Source organism: Triticum aestivum, chromosome 3B (assembly GCF_018294505.1).
Source record: "Triticum aestivum cultivar Chinese Spring chromosome 3B, IWGSC CS RefSeq v2.1, whole genome shotgun sequence".
NCBI classification, from domain to species: domain Eukaryota; kingdom Viridiplantae; phylum Streptophyta; class Magnoliopsida; order Poales; family Poaceae; genus Triticum; species Triticum aestivum.
In genome coordinates this window covers 36,014,521-36,034,533 of record NC_057801.1, presented here as the reverse complement: position 1 = coordinate 36,034,533, position 20,013 = coordinate 36,014,521, and the positions used below count along the sequence as shown (strand labels likewise).

Below are 20,013 nucleotides of genomic sequence, written 5' to 3'. Positions count from 1 at the left end.
TGCATCTTATCTTGCTTTGATTGACGGTAGCATTTTAAGATGATCTCTCACTAATTATCAAGAAGTGTTCTCCCTGAGTATGCACCGTTGTGAAAGTTCTTCGTGCAGAGACACCACGTGATGATCGGGTGTGATAGGCTCTACGTTCAAATACAACGGGTGCAAAACAGTTGCACACGCGGAATACTCAGGTTATACTTGACGAGCCTAGCATATACAGATATGGCCTCGGAACACGGAGACCGAAAGGTTGAGCGTGAATCATATAGTAGATATGATCAACATAGAGATGTTCACCATTGAAACTACTCCATCTCACGTGATGATCGGACATGGTTTAGTTGATTTGGATCACGTGATCACTTAGATGACTAGAGAGATGTCTGTCTAAGTGGGAGTTCTTTAGTAATATGATTAATTGAACTTAAATTTATCATGAACTTAGTCCTGGTAGTATTTTGCAAATTATGTTGTAGATCAATAGCTCGCGTTGTTGCTTTCATATGTTTATTTTGATATGTTCCTAGAGAAAACTGTGTTGAAAGATGTTAGTAGCAATGATGCGGATTGGATCCGTGATCTGAGGTTTATCCTCATCGCTGCGCAGAAGAATTATGTCCTTGATGCACCGCTAGGTGACAGACCTATTGCAGGAGCAGATGCAGACGTTATGAACGTTTGGCTAGCTCAATATAATGACTACTTGATAGTTTAGTGCACCATGCTTAACGGCTTAGAATCGGGACTTCAAGGACGTTTTGAACGTCATGGACCATATGAGATGTTCCAGAATTTGAAGTTGATATTTCAAGCAAATACCCGAATTGAGAGATATGAAGTCTCCAACAAGTTCTATAGCTAAAAGATGGAGGAGAATCGCTCAACTAGTGAGCATGTGCTCAGATTGTCTGGGTACTTCAATCACTTGAATCAAGTGGGATTTAATCTTCCAGATAAGATAGTTCTCTAGTCACCATCACCAAGTTAGTAGAACTTCGTGATGAACTATAGTATGCAAGGGATGACGAAAACGATTCCCGAGCTCTTCGTGATGTTGAAATCGACGAAGGTAGAAATCAAGAAAGAGCATCAAGTGTTGATGATTGACAAGACCACTAGTTTCAAGAAAAGGGCAAAGGGAAAGAAAGGGAACTTCAAGTGGAAAGACAAGCAAGTTGTCACTCCTGTGAAGAAGCCCAAAGCTGGACCATGGCCTGAAACTGAGTGTTTACACTGCAAAGGAAATGGTCACTGGAAGCGGAAATGCCCTGAATATTTGGTGGATAAGAAGGATGGCAAAGTAAACAAGGGTATATTTGATATACAGATTATTTGATGTGTGCCTTACTAGTGTTTATAGTAGCCCCTGAGTATTTGATACTTGTTCGGTTGCTAAGATTAGTAACTCGAAACAGGAGTTACAGAATAAACAGAGACTAGTTGAAGGGGAAGTGACGATGAGTGTTGGAAGTAGTTCCAAAATTGATATGATCATCATTGCACACTCCCTATACTTTCGGGATTAGTGTTAAACCTAAATAAATGTTATTTGGCATTTGCGTTGAGCATGAATATGATTTGATCATGTTTATTGCAATACGGTTATTCATTTAAAGTCAGAGAATAATTGTTGTTCTGTTTACATGAATAAAACCTTCAATGGTCATACACCCAATGAAAATAGTTTGTTGGATCTCGATCGTAGTGATACACATATTCATAAAATTGATGCCAAAAGATGCAAAGTTAATAATGATAGTGCAACTTATTTGTGGCACTGCCGTTTGAGTCATATCGGTGTAAAACGCATGAAGAAACTCCATAAAGATGGATTTTCGAAATCACTTGGTTATGAATCATTTGATGCTTGCGAACCGTGCCTTTTGGGAAAGATGACTAAAACTCCGTTCTCCGGAACAATGGAACGAACTACTGACTTATTGAAAATAATACATACCGATGTATGCGATCCAATGAGTGATGATGCTCGTGGCAAGTATCGTTATTTTCTGACCTTCACAAGATGATTTGAGCAGATATGGGTATATCTACTTGATGAAACATAAGTCTGAAATAGTTGAAAGGTTCAAAGAATTTCAGAGTGAAGTGGAAAAATCATCGTAACAAGAAAATAAAGTTTCTGCGATCTGATCGCGGAGACAAATATTTGAGTTACGAGTTTGGTCTTCAATTAAAACAATGTGGAATAGTTTCACAGCTCACGCCACCTGGAACACCACATCGTTATGGTGTGTCCGAACGTCGTAACCGCACTTTATTTGATATGGTGCGATCTATGATATCTCTTTACCACTATCGTTTTGGGGTTATGCATTAGAGACAGCTGCATTCACGTTTTAAAATAGGGCACCATCTAAATCCGTTGAGACGACACCATATGAACTATGGTTTAGCAGTAAACCTAAGCTGTTGTTTCTTAAAGTTTGGGGCTGCGATGCTTATGTAAAAGTTTCATCCTGATAAGCTCGAACCCAAATCGGAGAAGTGCGTCTTCATAGAATACCCAAAGGAAATTGTTGGGTACACCTTCTATCACAGATCCGAAGGCAAGACATTCGTTGCTAAAATGGATCCTTTCCAGAGAAGGAGTTTCTCTCGAAAGAAGTGAGTGGGGAGAGAAGTAGAACTTGATGAGGTAATGTACCTTCTCCCTTATTGGAAAGAGTTCATCACAGAAATCAGTTCCAGTATTCCTACACCAATTAGTGAGGAAGTTAATGATGATGATCATCAAACTTCAGATCAAGTTGCTACCAGACCTCGTAGGTCTTCCAGAGTATAGATCCGCACCAGAGTGGTACGTAATCATGTTCTGGAAGTCATGTTACTAGACCATGATGAACCTACGAAACTATGAGGAAGCGATGATGAGCCCAGATGTCCACGAAATGGCTTGAGGGCCATGAAATCTGAGATATGATCCATGTATGAGAACAAAGTGTAGACTTTGATTGACTTGCCCGATGATCGGTGAGTCATTAAGAATAAATGGATCTTCAAGAGGAAGACGGACGTTGAAGTAGTGTTACTAATCTACAAAGCTAGACTTGTCGAAAAAGGTTTTTTGACAAGTTCAAGGTGTTGAATACGATGAGATTTTCTTACTCGTATCAGATGGCTTAAAAGTCTGTCCCGAATCATGTTAGCAATTGCCACATTTTTATGAAATTTGGCAAATGGATGTCAAAACTACATTCCTTAATGATTTATTAAAGAGAGTTGTATATGATACAACCAGAAGGTTTTGTCAATTCCTAAAGGTGCTAACAAAATGTGCAAGCTCCAGCAATCCATCTATGGACTGGTGCAAGCATCTCAGAGTTGGAATATACGCTTGATAAGTGATCAAAGCATATAGTATTATACAGACTTGCGGGTGAAGCCTGTATTTACAAGAAAGTGAGTGGGAGCACTACAGCATTTTCTGATAAGTATATGTGAATGACATATTGCTTGATCGGAAATAATGTAGAATTATTCAGCAAAGCATGAAAGGATACTTGAATAAGAGTTTTTCAAAGAAAGACCTCAGTAAAACTACATACATATTGAGCATCAAGATCTATTGAGATAGATCAAGACGCTTGATAAGATTTTCAATGAGTACATACCTTGACAAGATTTTGAAGTAGTTCAAAATGGAACAGTCAAAGAAAGAGTTCTTGCCTGTGTTGCAAAGGTATGAAATTGAGTAAGACTCAAATCCCCGACCACAGCAGAAAATAGAAAGAGAATGAAAAGTCATTCCCTATGCCTCAGTCATAGGTTCTATAAAGTATGCTATGCTATGTACCAGACCTATTGTATACCTTGCTCTGTATTTGACAAGGGAGTACAATAGTGATCTAGGAGTAGATCACTGGACATTGGTCAAGAATATCCTTAGTGAGGACTAAGGAAATATTCTCGATTATGGAGGTGATAAAAGAGCTCGTCGTAAAAGTTATCATCGGTGCAAGTTTTCACACCGATCCAGATGACTCTAATTCTCAATCTGGATACATATTGAAAGTGGGAGCAATTAGCTAGAAGTAGCTCCATGCAGAGCATTGTAGAACATAGAATATTTGCCAAAATACATACGGCTCCTGAATGTGACAGACCTGTTGACTGAGCTTCTCTCACGAGCAAACATGAATCACACCTTAGTACTCTTTGGGTGTTAATCACATAGCGATGTGAACTAGATTATTGACTCTAGTAAACCCTTTGGATGTTGGTCACATTATGATGTGAACTATGGGTGTTAATCATATACAGATATGAATATTGGTGTTAAATCACATGGCGATGTGAACTAGATTATTGACTCTTAGTGCAAGTGGGAGACTGAAGGAAATATGCCCTAGAGGCAATAATAAAGTTATTATTTATTTCCTTATTTCATGATAAATGTTTATTATTCATGCTAGAATTGTATTAAGCCGGAAACATAATACATGTGTGAATACATAGACAAACATAGTGTCACTAGTATGCCTCTACTTGACTAGCTCGTTTATCAGAGATGGTTATGTTTCCTAGCCATGGACAAAAGAGTTGTCATTTGATTAACGGGATCACATCATTAGGAGAATGATGTGATTGACTTGACCCATTCCGTTAGCTTAGCACTTGATCGTTTAGTATGTTGCTATTGCTTTCTTCATGACTTATACATGTTCCTGTAACTATGAGATTATGCAACTCCCGTTTACCGGAGGAACACTTTGGGTACTAGCAAACGTCACAACGTAACTGGGTTGATTATAAAGGAGTATACAGGTGTCTCCGAAGGTACATGTTGAGTTGGCGTATTTCGAGATTAGGTTTTGTCACTCCGATTGTCGGAGAGGTATCTCTGAGCACCTCTCGGTTAATGCACATCATTATAAGCCTTGCAAGCAATGTAATCCAATGAGTTGGTTACGGGACCGATGCATTACAGAAACGAGTAAAGAGACTTGCCGGTGATGAGATTGAACTAGGTATTGGATACCGACGATCGAATCTCGGGCAAGTAACATACCGATGACAAAGGGAACAACGTATGTTGTTATGCGGTTTGACCGATAAAGATCGTCGTAGAATCTGTAGGAGCCAATATGGGCATTCCAGGTCCCGCTATTGGTTATTGACCGAGAATAGTTCTAGGTCATGTCTACATAGTTCTCGAACCCGTAGGGTCCGCACGCTTAAGGTTTCGATGACAGTTATATTATGAGTTTATGAGTTTTGATGTACCGAAGGAGTTCGGAGTCCCGGATGAGATCGGGGACATGACGAGGAGTCTTGAAATGGTCGAGACGTAAAGATCGATATATTGGACGACTATATTCGGAGTTCGGAAAGGTTCCGAGTGATTCGGGTATTTTTCGGAGTACCGGAGAGTTACGGGAATTCGCCGGGAGAAGTATTGGGCCTTATTGGGCCCTGCGGAAAAGAGAGAGGGGCTACCTAGGGCAGGCTGCGCCCCCCCCCCCCCCATGGCCTGTTCCGAATTGGACTAGGGGGAGGGGCCGCACCCCCTCCTTCCTTCCCTCCTCTCTTCCCCTTCCTTGTCTCCTACTCCTAATACATGGAAGGACTACTAGTTGGACTAGGAAAGGGGGAATCCTACTCCCGGTGGGAGTAGGACTCCCCATGGCGCGCCATAGTAGAGGGCCGGCCTCCTCCTCCCTCCCTCCTTTATATACGGGGGCAGGGGGCACCCCATGGACACACAAGTTGATCTACGGATCGTTCCTTAGCCGTGTGCGGTGCCCCCTTCCACCATATTCCACCTCGGTCATATCGTCGCGGAGTTTAGGCGAAGCCCTGCGCCAGTAGAACATCATCATCGTCACCACGCCGTCGTGCTGACGGAATTCATCTCCGGAGCCTTTGCTGGATCGGAGGGCCGGAGATCGTCATCGAGCTAAACGTGTGCTGAACTCGGAGGCTCCGTACGTTCGGTGCTTGGATTGGTCGGATCGTGAAGACGTACGACTACATCAACCGCGTTGTGCTAACGCTTCCGCTTACGGTCTACGAGGGTACGTAGACGAATACTCTCCCCTCTCGTTGCTATGCCATCACCATGATCTTGCGTGTGCGTAGGAAATTTTTGAAATTACTACGTTCCCCAACAGAAGTCACGGCCGCGGTCACCACCGCCGCCGTTTGTCTTGTTGAAGCGCCCGCGCGCCGCCGCGTTTGCAGACGACTGAGAAGACCCGCCACGCAGGTTCATGCAAGTCTCGAAGCTTAGGAGCTGTGAGTACAGCTCCGGCACCCCAACGGGCTCGACCCGTGTGCACATGGCAGACACCACGGGATCAAACTCCTCGTCAAGTCCAGCGAGGATGTGGGAGACGACATCTTCCTCGTCCACCTTCTTTCCTGAAGCAGCTAGTTCATCACAAAGTGTTCTAACCTTACTGACATATTCAGCGACGGAGTGGTTGCCCTTCTGGAGGTTCGCCAGGGCAATCCTGACGTTGACGGTCTGTGCGCGGGTATGCGATGCCAGCATCCCTTGCACAGTGTTCCACAGCTCAGCTGCGGTATGGCATGTTGCAACTTGGATGGCCATCTCGCGCGGTAGCGTCGTCAGCAGGTAGGAGAAGACCTGCTGATCTCGCGCATACCACACGCTGAACTTCGGGTTCGGAGCCTTGGTCTTGGTCTTGCCGTCGGAGGAGGTGACCTCCGTGTGCATGGGTGGCACCTCCTGCTCGAGGTCGATGAAGGCCGCCATCTGCGCCCCCGGATGGCTGAGAGGACGGTGGCGCGCCAGAGTGCCTCGTTTCCTCTCGTGAGCTTCTCTGTGGCGAAGTGTGCAAAAGGAGATGAGGGGAACGAATTTGTGGATGAGTTCGCCATGGATGCAACTGAGGTAGGCTCTGATTACCATATAAGAAAATAGGCTAAGCGTTTGATGATCTCATCAGGGACGCATTCGTGTTAATATATATAGCACAAGATACATGAGAGTTTGAGGAGGTTGTTGAAGTCTTGGCCCCTAATCCAAGCTATACTAGAGATAAGGCCGGCTACAACAACCTCCCTTGGTTACAATGTTATCCTACTACAGCCGAACGTACACATGTATACATACGCGTTGACACGCTACAATCTATCTTTTAACAATAGCCGCTTTATTAGTAGGTAAAGATAAATATAAAGATTAGAATTCTTCAGAAACCGTGGTAATTTTGCTCATGCATGCGCACAATTACAGGTACACTGTTTTGGATCTAACATCCAAAAAGAATAAATACAAAGAAACCTGCATCTAATTAAGGATTACAATGAATCACTTGAAGAATATCTTCTTGGTGATATCAACCTTTACAAGATAAAGTAGTCGCAAAATCACTACCCAGAAGACTGCATTGTCTTTTACAAATTAATGGGAAAATTATGCCACCAGGAGGATAGATCATGATGCCGGGAGCAGCAGCAACAACATCAAGCACGTCGAGGCAGCGGTGACGATGGAAGAACGCGGCGGCGTGGAGTTGAGCAGGTAAGGGTAGGATTCCGGCGGCGGCATCTTGCACTCATTGCCGTTGAAGTAGATCTTGCGCGGGAAGGCCCGCCCCTGGCTGAAGGTGAAGGTGGTGTCGTCCTTGCGCATGAGCACCTCCGACTGCACGTTGCCGAAGGGGCCGGGCTCCATGAGCTGGTCGTTGTAGAGCTTGAGGCCGTAGAACATGCCGGTGTCGTTGATGTTGCCGTAGGGGAAGAAGGGCTTGTACTGGAAGCTGAAGACCTCGCTTACGTTGTTGAGGTTGGAGTGCTGGGCGACAAGCGTCCACTGCGTGTAGTTCATGCGGTAGTTGAAGTTGGTGACGGCGATCTCGGCGCGCCAGTAGTCCTTGTAGTTGAGCTTGACGTGCCAGTGCACGCGGATGGGGCACATGTGGTTGGTGCACTGCAGCAGCTGCGCGCCGTCCTTCTTGGGGTCGCCGGCGATGCACCCGTCGCCGTGGCTCTTGCCGCCGCGGCTGCCCGTGCTCTTGTGAGGGCCGCACCCGCACGGCACGATGGTGCTGTTGTAGGAGGAGAAGGAGACGCAGCACGTCGGGTACCTGGACGCCAGCTGCCGCGAGTAGGTGCACATCACCGTCCACGTCATCAGCGCCTGAGTCTTGCGCCGGTGGTCGGCGGTCGAGCACACAGTGGAGGGGCGATGGTGGCAGGGCCACAGGTGTAGCCGAGCCCGGGGCCCATGAGCGTGAAGTTCTTGGGCAGCTTCCCCGTCTTCTTGGGCAAGCCCCAGGGAGACCTGGAACGCGGAGAACCAGCCACGGGCATCGAGTTGCGGAGCTCCATCCATCGTTGCACTCCCCTGCTAATGAAACCGTAGAAATCATAAATAATAAAAAATATAAAGAAGAAAACAAGAAAAACCTGATACAACCGGTGAAACAAAAATCAAAGTGTAGCGAGAAAAAGAAAAATGAAAGAGAATAGCTGAAGAAAAATAAAAAACCATAAGTAAAAAAAACCCCAAGAAAATACAGAAAAAAAATCCGGCCCAATTGAAAAAACCAAACCAAAAAACACAGAGAGAAAAAAATGAACGCACTACTAAAGAGATGGGCCAGCCCGGTCGCGCCGTGCTTCAGCTGAGGGGAGCTACCATATCGCTATAAGCGAGATATATGTGTCGCACGAAATCTATGCCAATGTTATACATCACCTACGAGAGCCGAAATTACTAGTTAAGAGTTACCCTTTCCTTCTCGGGCACTGCCAACTAGCACACTACATATGTGATAATTGTCGCAACCTGAGAGTTTCTTTTTTTTTCCATAAATTCGTTTATTTGAAAGCTTTATCTATTGTACCGTGCTACCAAATCTTGAACAGTTTCATCATTGGATTTCTTGCATCGAAATATTCAAAACTAAATCACATGTTAATACGTTTCGGTGAACATTTTTTTAATAAAAAACTGAAATAAAAAAAGCGTACAAAAACCATGTGACGAAATAAAAGAGAAGAAAAAATCCGGAGCGGAAAGCACGGGTTTCTTCTTCACTTTTCCCTTTCCAAGAAGGTTCGAGAGGCACATATGTGTTTAAATCTATGCCTCCATGAGAAGCAAACATGTGCTTCTCGTGAAAGCACAAATCTTTTTTGCTTTCGGAGAAGCACATTTTCTTTTTCTGAGAAGTACTTGCGGAAACAAATATGTGCCTTGACGAGAAGCATATATATATATATATATATGTGTGTGTGTGTGTGTGTGTGTGTGTGTGTGTTTGTTTGTTTGTGTGTGTGTGTGTGTGTGTGGCATAGGAATTCCTTTTTTCTTTTCGAGAAGCACAACTATGCTTCTCGTGAAAGAAAATTTGTGCATGCACGAGAAGCAAACTAATGCTTCTCGTGGAATCACATTTTCTTCTTCCGCGCAAAAAAATATCATGGTTTCCCCCCTTCCAAAAATCTAGGGATAACTGGACAAAAACCAAACAGCCCAAAATACCCGCTGGCACGCTGCTGCCCGCGACCTGGACGCCATAGAGCTTCCGGCGCCGTTCTCATGGCAGATGTGCCTTCTCCTAGGGACCTGATTGCTTTTTCGAAAAAAACTTATAGGGATCCAACTGCTTTTAAAAAGAACTTACATGGACCTAATTGCTTTTTAAGTTTTTTTGCACGGACCTGATTGCTTTTTTTAAACTTACCGTAGTTATTCTGTAAAAAAATGTGGCCATATATTTTGGGATTTTTATTAGAGTGTAAGAGACATTGACATGTGGCCCCCACATGTTAGTTAACGGTCAAACATACAATTTGTTTAGGAGCGGGCCCGACCTGTCAAAATCACGATCAATTGTGAAGCACTCGATGATTTGGATTTTGGAAACAACCGATGCCGATTCTGGTAATTATCAGTGACAAACAAATTTTTGGTAGTTTTTTTTTGAACCCTAACACGAATTGTGGTAGTTTTATGCTATTCACTCGATGTTCCTATATATCCAAGAAAGCTAAAGAGGCTTGGAGGTTGTTGGGGTTGAATGAAATTATTACTAGGGCTTGTGAATTTGATCCGGATGGTGAGGTTCTACTTGAGTATTTACTCATGTGTTATCTATTTTGGGTATTCAGAATGTGCTTGAGATGACTACCATTACCACTTGGTACTTATGATGGGAAAGGCGCAAGTTGGCCCATGAGGAGAAGACTTAAAATGTCAATCAGATTAATATGGGGATTCGGAAAAATCGGGGGGATAGTTTAGTTAGTGGGGCGGATAGTTTAGTTAGGATGAAAATGACTAGAGTGCCATCTTTACGAAGGCAGGGTTTGGTGACTTCAAAATTGTCAAGAAGCTTGGAGCTCGAGGTGTCATCAAGGTCTATCTATAAGTTCGTGTTGCAAATGGTGTGATGGTGACCATCTGGTATAAATTGGCGTGGTATAGTAAATAAATAAATAAATAAGTGAGGCGTGTGGTGCATTACTATCTAATGGAAGACATAATGTAATAAAAGTTGGTAACTGAAACTTTAAGGGCTACCACATGGCACATGTGGTAAGCAATTCAAACTCGATGAACCGTTTGGGGTGTGGTCACGACGAAACTAGCATGTAATTCTTTTTTGAGGAAGTATGTGCATAAAAGTTGGTATCAAGAAGTGTTCAGGCGCGAATCAACCTGTGGTTGAGATGGTTAGGTGGACAGTGGTATCCCCAACCCACCAGGGTTCAAATCCTGGTGCTCGCATTATTTCTGGATTTATTTCAGAATTTCAGGCGATGCGCTTTCAGTGGGAGGAGACGTTCCCGTCGAAGACGAGGCGCCTGCGGTGACTTCGTAAATCTCAAGATGATATGCCGGCTCAGTCTTTCGGAGGTGCTCATAGGGGTAGGGTGTGCGTGTGTGCGTTCATAGGGATGAGTGTATGCGCGTGTATATGAGCGCTTGTGTCTGTACCGATGCTAAAAAAAAGAAGTGTTCAGGCATTCGGTGTGTATCTATGTACGTGCCACGTTTGTATACTCCAACATGAGGAGATATTATGCTTACCATGTCTATCTATTTGCCGATCGGTAAATCCACAAACGTGAAAAATTAAGCCCTCGGCCAGTTAGAACACGCGATCCTAACACATAGGACGGGTGCAGAGGACATTCCACTGCGTTGGTAGCAGTTTTCTAAGCGCCACTAGTTAAACACATATGTATATCAAGGTAGAAAAATGAATTTAAAATTCGATTATAAATTTCATCGTTTGATATTTCATGGTTACCCCCCCCCCCCCCCCCCCGCGGGGGTGACACGCTCTGGGTGCATCCATACACCCTCCCCCACCCAAGAACCTTTGATGAACATATCAACAGAAAAACACGGTGCCAGTGATCCCCGGCAGCAAGAGAAACAAGAACATGCGGTAGTCTAGCAAGAAATAGAAAAGGCATTGCCGCCGTCATCACCCCTCCCAAGCTAGAGTCGCAAAACGTTGTTGTAGACAATCGGAAAGTTATCATCTTAAGGCCCCGTAAGACTAGCGCATCAGAACAGCAACCGCAATCGATGAAGAGATACGCAGATCGGAAGGACCCAACTTGAAGACACACGCAAACACAAGCACCGACCGAATCATGAGAGTTTCATTGGAGCCACACCTCCACACGCCCTCCGACGGTACTAGACGAACCACCAGAATGGGGGCTAGGTGGAGAAAACCTTATTCCGTCTTGGCTTCAAGGAGTCGCCATCGTCTCGTCTTACTGAGCAGGATACAAACCCTAACAAAACCAAAAAATTGTCTAAAAATGAAGCCCTCTTACCGGCAAAGGCTAGGATCCACCGCGCCCCCATGGCCCTAGGGCTACCGGAGACGAGGTGGACCCACGGCGGCGCCGGTGGGAGACGAAGGAACCCAGCTTTTTTGGAGGAGGCGGCAGCGGCTGCATAAGCGACTACATATATATTCACATGTCTTCTAATTTTTACCAGCTCAACGTCTTAGCATGGCATCATAGGAAAAGTAAATCTATAGGTGAAGGTACAAACCAGTGAAGGATCCACCTCTCGTCCCATTGTGAAGATTGGTGCAGCCAATCCTGGTATAATGTTGTGAATGTTTGCTGAGATTGGAGTGGCACATGAAGCTGCAGTGGCGTAGTCCATGGATCACCCTGTAATTTGGCCCATTACTTCTCTATATAGTATATGCTAATTAACAAAAAAAATTATCTTTGCTTGCATCGGCCAGGGCCCAAGCCCAAAATACAAGGACTGCAGCTGATCCGATCGCTAGGCTTTGTCGTTGAAACCTCCTATATGCCGCTCGTTGCGGCAAAAGGTCGGGGTTTCGCACAGGGGCGGCTAACCTGGGCCGGCTCCTTTACAGTGGCACGCGACGGCATCATGTTCGCGAGATGGAAAAAACAAAAAACAAAAGTGAGTGCTCTATGATTCGATCCCACGACCTCCTTGCAAATCGTGACCTGCACTAGCCGCTGCGACAGAGAAACGTTTGCGAAAATTTTGCAGCACCACACTTGAAAAAGCAAACGACAGCGGCAAAAAACAACGGTTCCTTCAAATTCCAAGCATGTAAAGTTCGTGACAGGACTCAAACCGACGACCTACTACAAGTGATCAACGTCACTAACCACCGTAATCCCTAAAGATTAGTGTCCAAAATGGCAACCCAGTTTATATGAACTTTTTTTTTTGCAATTTCAAACGTGATTTTCTTCTTTGATATTTCTCAACAAATTTTAAAACTCTACCAATTTGTGAAAACACAGCAATTCTTGGGAATCTCCAAGCACATTTTCAAAAAAAGGAACAAATTTGGAAACACGAACATTTTTCAAAATTATGAACAAATTTTCGAAAAAGAGGAACAAATAATGGTAACACCATTTTTTTTGAATTTACAAACAATATTTGCAAAACCCGAACATAATTTTAATTGGCGAACAAATTTTTTAAATAAGAACCTTTATTGAATTTGTGAACAAATTCAGAAAGCAGGAACATTTTTGAAATTCACGAACATTTTTTGAATTTGTGAACCAAAAATTACAAAATGCAAACATTTTTCGAAATTCACTAAACAAATTCTAAAATTTGAAAACTTGAACATTTTCCAAATTAGTCAATAAATTTTGAAATTGGGAACATTTTTCGAAATTCCCGAACATTTTTGAAATTTCTCAACAAATTTAATAAATATCAATATCTTTCGAATTTGTGAACTTTTTTAAAGTGAGAACATTTTTGAAATAACCAAACATTTTTGGAACTTTATAACAAATTATGAATACATGAACAGTTTTTGAATTTGTGAACCAATTTTCAAAGTGGGAAGTTTTTTGAAATTTATGAATATTGCATGAATTCGTAAAAGAAAACTGCAAACATTTTAAAAATTTAAATCCCACCCTATTTCGAACATTTTTTGAATAAAAGGGAACAAAATTTGTAATTCTTGAACATTTTTTTAATATAATGGTACAAAATTTGGAAACTTGAGCAAATTTTGGAGAGTTGAACATTTTTGAATAAATATTTACAAAGAGTTTTTAAAACCAGTAAAACATAAAACATAAAGAAAATAATGAAACACTGAAGAAAAGGGCAAAAAGAAACAACTAACAAAAAACGAGTAAAAGAAAAGGAAAAACGAAAAATAAAACATAAAGAAAATAATGAAACACTGACGAAAACCATAAAAGAAACAACAGGAAAAAAAGAAAAAAGAGAAAACTAGATCTGGACCAGTTGGGAACCTTCTAGAAGGTTCCCAAAACCAGGATCAGTGTAACGCGCAACGGGCCAGCCCATTTAATCGCTCGCTTCACGCTGCTGTGTGTTTGCACGACAACTTGACGCAGCGAGCGTCCAATAGGGTTTTCCTTTCTCGTTTGCTTCGTATTCTTTATGCCCCCAGCCTCCCAGAAAAACTCTCCTCGTTTCCTTCGTATCCTATATGATTACTCGAACCGACGCATGGCCGGCAAACCCTAGCGAGGGACGGAGGCAGCACAAGCCGGTGATTAACGGCCGGCGGTGGGCAGGTAGAGGCAGATTGGAGGAGTGCGCTAGGGGCCGCGGCGCCCTGGCGGCTGGCAACACGCGCACTGTAGACCACATAGGAGCTCACTCTCATCTTCTCCGATTAAAGTATAATCTCTATCTTTTTTTAATTCAAAGTATAGTTTGCCTTTAAGATTTAAACAAGTTTACTCGTGATTGCAAATTAGAAATCGGAACTGATTTATTGAAATGATTGATTAACGATTATTATGTATTGAATCAGACATACAATTAACGGATCGAACTTCTTTTTATTGCAGAATTGTTGCAAAACGAAAAAGGCACGGATACATTGTATCTCTTTTTATGCAATACGCAACAAAGAAGAGGGTTGATCCTCCGTTTTCATAACCTTCTCCGACACCGGTCGCAGCCATGGCAGAAGAGCCAAGATGATACAATAGATACTTTCATGGCATTGAAAAGGCGTGATTCCGGCAAATAAGGTGTGTTATTTTCTTATGCAAATTCAGAAATTAAACTGTGAATTTTCATATTCTTTGTAAGACCTCATTGATGTAAGTTTTGATAAATTCCGTATGATATGTTGGTATGCTTTGTTTGTGGTGTATTTTTTCTATCAGTTTGACCACAATGGCATAAAATCCTAGCTACGCCACTATGAAGCTATGATCCTTGCTGAGAAGATGGAGATTATTTGATCATGTTATTATGTAAAGACCTGAACGATGATGCTGAGTAATGAATTATTAATTACATCCATTTTTGGGGAAAAAGAGAGAGGGCACTTAGGCTAGTCGTAGTGGGGATTATCATATACTAGTATCATGCATACAATACTATTATATGATACTACATCCGTAGTGCATAGTATTATTATAGATTATTATCATATCTAGTCTCATTTATTGACATGCATGACACATAGTAGCATGAAATTTATTATGATACAGTATCATAATATGATACTCAACCTTTTTCTTTTTCATTTAATTCTACGTGACCTCATTAGGCTGGTCGTCGTGGGAGCATCATAGCTAGCATCATGCATACTAACTAGGCAATTTAGATGAGGTGGCATAGAATTAGATGAAGAAAGAGAGGGTTCAGTATCATATCATGATACCGTATCATAATAAATGCTATACCATTATGTATCATGCAAGGCAAATAATAAAGTCATACATGATAGTATTATATGATACTATGCATTAGGGGATAGTATCATACACTAGTATCAAGCATGATACTAACTTATAATACTACCTGAGGGAGTCCTGGACTAGGGGGTGTTCGGATGGCCGAACTATCATCATCGGCCGGACTCCAAGACTATGAAGATACAAGATTGAAGACTTCGTTCCGTGTCCGGATAGGACTTTCCTTGGCGTGAAAGGCAAGCTTGGCAATACGGATATGTAGATCTCCTACCATTGTAACCGACTCTGTGTAACCCTAGCCCTCTCCGGTGTCTATATAAACCGGAGGGTTTTAGTCCGTAGGACAATAATCATAACAACAATCATACCATAGGCTAGCTTCTAGGGTTTAGCCTCCTTGATCTCGTGGTAGATCCACTCTTGTACTACCCATATCATCAATATCAATCAAGCAGGAGTAGGTTTTACCTCCATCGAGAGGGCCCGAACCTGGGTAAAAACATCGTGTCCCTTGTCTCCTGTTACCATCCGCCTAGACGCACAGTTCGGGACCCCCTACCCGAGATCCACCGGTTTTGACACCGACATTGGTGCTTTCATTGAGAGTTCCTCTGTGCCGTCACGATCAGGGAGGATGCCTCTTCCTGTCTTTAAAGACGGTACCATTGCCAAAGGAGCTTTGGCCGCCGGCCAAACTATCCGGCTAGGTGGTTTTCTTATGACCGCCTGTTCGGCCGCTGCTCCGACGATGACCTCTCGGGTCATCAAAAGCGATCTTCATGTCAACTTGAAATTCACCGAGCAGCTAGATCCGATGGAGCTCTCTTCCGTAAACGAGCTCTTGGATCACTTCGCCGCCCTAGGAGTCGCTACAGACTACAATCAGATTGGGCTTAAAACCGATCTGAGAGAGATTGACTCTCCCCAGGTTACCCATCACGTTGCTGTGGTAGAAGAACAACGCGGCGATTCTTCCTCTGTATTAAAAACCATTTATGTCTGGACTCCTGACCCCTCCATGCCGGATTCCCGCGGAGGGACGGACGTCAATCAAGTACTGAACCTAAAGTCAGACAGCAGACCAGATTCGTTGGACGACATCCAGCAATCCAAGCTTCCAAATTCGGAAACTTTTCGGCCCTTGAGCCTCAAGTTGGGTAGGGTTCCGGACTTAATTCCACCCGCCCACCCAAACATAAGCGATCTATCTCAAATCCGGCAAGAGCCCGCTGAAACAGTACATCATTACTGGGCCAGATTCCTTCTAGTCATGGACAGGATAAAGGACTGCCGTGAGGAAAACGTAATTTCAATTTTCTGCAACAATTGCACGGACAAGGGAATCTTGAACGCCGTAAGTCATCGCGAAATTACATGCTTCGCCGACCTGGCGTCCATAGTACGAAAGTACTGTGCGATGGAGAGTGTCCGGAAAACCGAAACTAAGTATTGGGACAATCCAGCTCCGAACACAACCCCAGTCCGAAACAAAAGGGTTCATTATGCTCAGGCACACGGGACAAAAACCAAAAAGCAAAAACCCCATAAAGGGCACGGAACCGTATTGGAGGGATGGCTCAGCGGACCCTGTAAAATTCATAGTACAGAGGGCGCCACTCCAACTCATAGCCTTCGAGCATGTTGGATACTGCGGCAGGTGGCCAAAAGTGGCGAAGAGCTTCTAGCCCCGGAGAACCACCCCATTAGTACCAGTACGGTATTAACAGTCTTCGAGACTTTCACATCAAATAATATGCGGAAACGAACAATCCGCAGCCTCGCCGAAGTCTACCAAGTAGCAGCAACAAATCCATGGAGTGACACGGCTATCACCTTCAACGCCAGCGACGAACCTAAATTCCGAACAGCCCGAGCACCAGCCGCATTGGTCCTTAGTCCAATAGTGGACGGCTTTCGCCTTACCAAGGTACTCATGGATGGCGGCAGCGGATTAAACCTCATCTACGAGGAAACCCTTTGAAAAATGGAAATAGACTGGAGCCGCATTGAGCGAAGCAGCACAACCTCTAGAGGAATAATCCCTTGTCGTGAAGCGCGCTGCATAGGAAAAATTACACTTGATGTGGTGTTCGGCTCGCCGGACAATTACAGGTCCGAGGAGGTCACGTTCCAAGTGGCCCCGTTCAGCAGCGGATATCACGCTTTATTAGGACGAGAGGCATTCACAATTTTCCAAGCCATACCCCATTACGGGTACATGAAGCTTAAAATGCCCGGGCCCAATGGAACCATCACTCTTTTCAGTAATCCGGACATAGCACTCCGCGCCGAAAACAAGACAGCCGCACTAGCCCTAGAGGCACTATCCGAAGCCCTAGCGGCAGAGGAACTCACTGCGCTACGCTCTACGGTGAACAGGGACGATGTGATACTCGATAAGAGATCCAAGTCCACCTCTTTTAAACTAGCGGACGACATAGTCAAATTCCAGGTCCATCCAACGGACCCCACAAAGACGGCCTCCATTGGGGCACAGTTAAGCCCTGATGTAGACGCCGCACTACGAGAATTCCTTCGGAAGAATTGGGACATCTTTGCCTGGAACCCTTCAGATATGCCAGGAATCCCACGCAGATTGGCAGAACACAGCCTAAACATCCTAAAAGGATTCAAGCCAGTCAAATAGGCCCTTCGGCGATTTTCCGAACCCAAAAGACAGGCAATGGGAGAGGATCTAGCCAAACTATTGGAAGCCGGATTCATCAGAGACATCAAACATCCGGACTGGCTAGCGAACCTGGTAATGGTACCAAAAAAGGACAAATCCTGGCGCCTTTGTGTCGATTTTAAAGACCTTAACAAGGCCTGTCCAAAGGATCCTTTCCCCCTTCCCCGCATCGACCAAATCATCGATGCTACCGCAGGGCACGATTCATTGTGCTTCCTCGATGCATACTCCGGCTACCATCAAATCAAGATGGCGGAGGCAGACCAAGCCGCAACGGCATTCATTACTCCATACGGACCATTCTGCTTCAACACAATGCCCTTCGGACTCAAAAACGCCGGCGCAACATATCAGCGTATGATTCAAACATGTCTGGCTACCCAGATCGGCAAAACAGTGGAGGCATACGTAGATGACGTGGTCATCAAAACCAAACACGTCGAAACTCTAGTAGACGACTTGAGGCTCACATTCAACAACCTCCGAGCATATGACATTAAGCTCAACCCGGAAAAATGCGTTTTCGGCGTACCAGCCGGAAAGCTCTTGGGGTTCATTGTATCCGGTAGAGGAATTGAAGCAAACCCAGCCAAGATCCGAGCTCTGTCACAGCTGAATATCCCAAAAGACCTCAAACAAATACAAAAATTGACTGGATGCGTGGCGGCTCTAAGCCGCTTCATCTCCCGTTTGGGAGAAAAGGCATTGCCCCTCTATCGCCTCCTCAGGCGCACCGAACACTTTGAATGGACGGATGCTGCCACGGCCGGACTCGAAGAAATAAAGGCCATATTGGCAACTAATCCGGTCCTGGCCGCGCCCAATTTGGGCGAACCAATGTTGTTATATATCGCGGCAACACATCAAGTTGTAAGCGCGGTGCTCGTCGTCGAACGAGAAATAGAAGGGCATAAATTCCCTCTACAAAAACCAGTGTACTACGTATCCACTGTCTTAACTCCATGCAAGTCCCGGTACCCGCATTATCAAAAGATAGCATACGCGGTGTTCATGGCATCCCGGAAGCTGCGACACTACTTTCAAGAGTGTTCGATAACAATGGCCTCCGAAGTACCCCTCAACGACATCATAAACAACCGCGACGCGACGGGCAGGATTGCAAAATGGGCCATCGAGCTCTTACCATTCGACATAACCTACAAACCATGGTGAGCTACAAAGTCGCAAGTCTTGGCTGACTTCATCGCTGAATGGACCGGAGCCGAACTCCCTAAAGAGTACGGCGCATACTCCAATTGGATCATGCATTTCGACGGCTCTAAAATGTTGGCCGGCTTGGGGGCTGGCGTCGTTCTGACATCCCCAACCGGAGACACAGTCCAATACGTACTTCAAATAATGTACACGGACTCCAACAACGCAGCCGAATACGAGGCCCTTCCACATGGTCTCCGGATGGCAATCTCCATGGGCATTCAACGCCTTGAGGTCCGCGGGGATTCAAACCTCGCAATATCACAAGTAAATGGAGACTTTGATGCCAAAGATCCGAAAATGGCAGCCTACCGTAACGCCGTCTTAAAAATGTCAGCTCGGTTCGAAGGACTCGAATTCCACCACGTAGCTCGGGATAATAACCAGGCGGCCGACGTGTTGGCACGCATCGGTGCAAAGCGCGACGCCGTCCCTCCAAACATCTTCCTAGAGCGGTTCTTTAAGCCATCCGTAGTATGGGAAGAGGGGTCCAGAAACAACAATCCGGAACCAACCGCACCGCCCAACAACAAATATTCTGACACAACCGGTGGCTCAGCCAATGACATAACACCTTCAGCCCACGAAATAATGGCAGTCATTGCCCCGTGGACGGAACCATTCCTATCCTACTTAATTAGGCAGGAACTTCCCGAAGACCAAAATGAGGCCCGCTGCATAGTTCGGCGATCTAAAGCCTACAAGGTCCATGAGGGAGAACTTTATAAGAAAAGCACAACCGGAGTCCTTCAAAGGTGCATCTCCGAAGAGGAAGGGCGAAATCTTCTGGCTGAAATTCACACCGGACTAGGCGGACACCACGCTGCAGCCCGGGCCCTTGTAGGTAAGGCCTTCCGGTACAGGATTTTATTGGCCGACGGCCCGGGCAGATGCTCAGGACTTAGTCCAACGATGTGTCGGTTGTCAGCTCT

The 20,013-nt window shown here is 44.5% G+C and overlaps 1 long non-coding RNA gene and 2 pseudogenes across 1 annotated transcript; 1 reads left to right on the top strand and 2 right to left on the bottom strand.

Annotated features, from left to right (window-relative positions):
* Nucleotides 1-6,237: 6,237 nt before the first annotated feature.
* On the bottom strand, nt 6,238-6,376 carry LOC123073111 (uncharacterized; annotated as a pseudogene).
* A 1,042-nt stretch (nt 6,377-7,418) lies between these two features.
* Nucleotides 7,419-8,232, bottom strand: LOC123064601 (COBRA-like protein 5; annotated as a pseudogene).
* Nucleotides 8,233-13,912: 5,680 nt separating this feature from the next.
* LOC123064600 (uncharacterized) lies at nt 13,913-14,636 on the top strand. The gene is made up of 2 exons (XR_006430741.1): nt 13,913-14,143; nt 14,317-14,636. It is a non-coding gene; the product is annotated as an uncharacterized lncRNA (long non-coding RNA).
* The last annotated feature ends 5,377 nt before the right edge of the window (nt 14,637-20,013 follow it).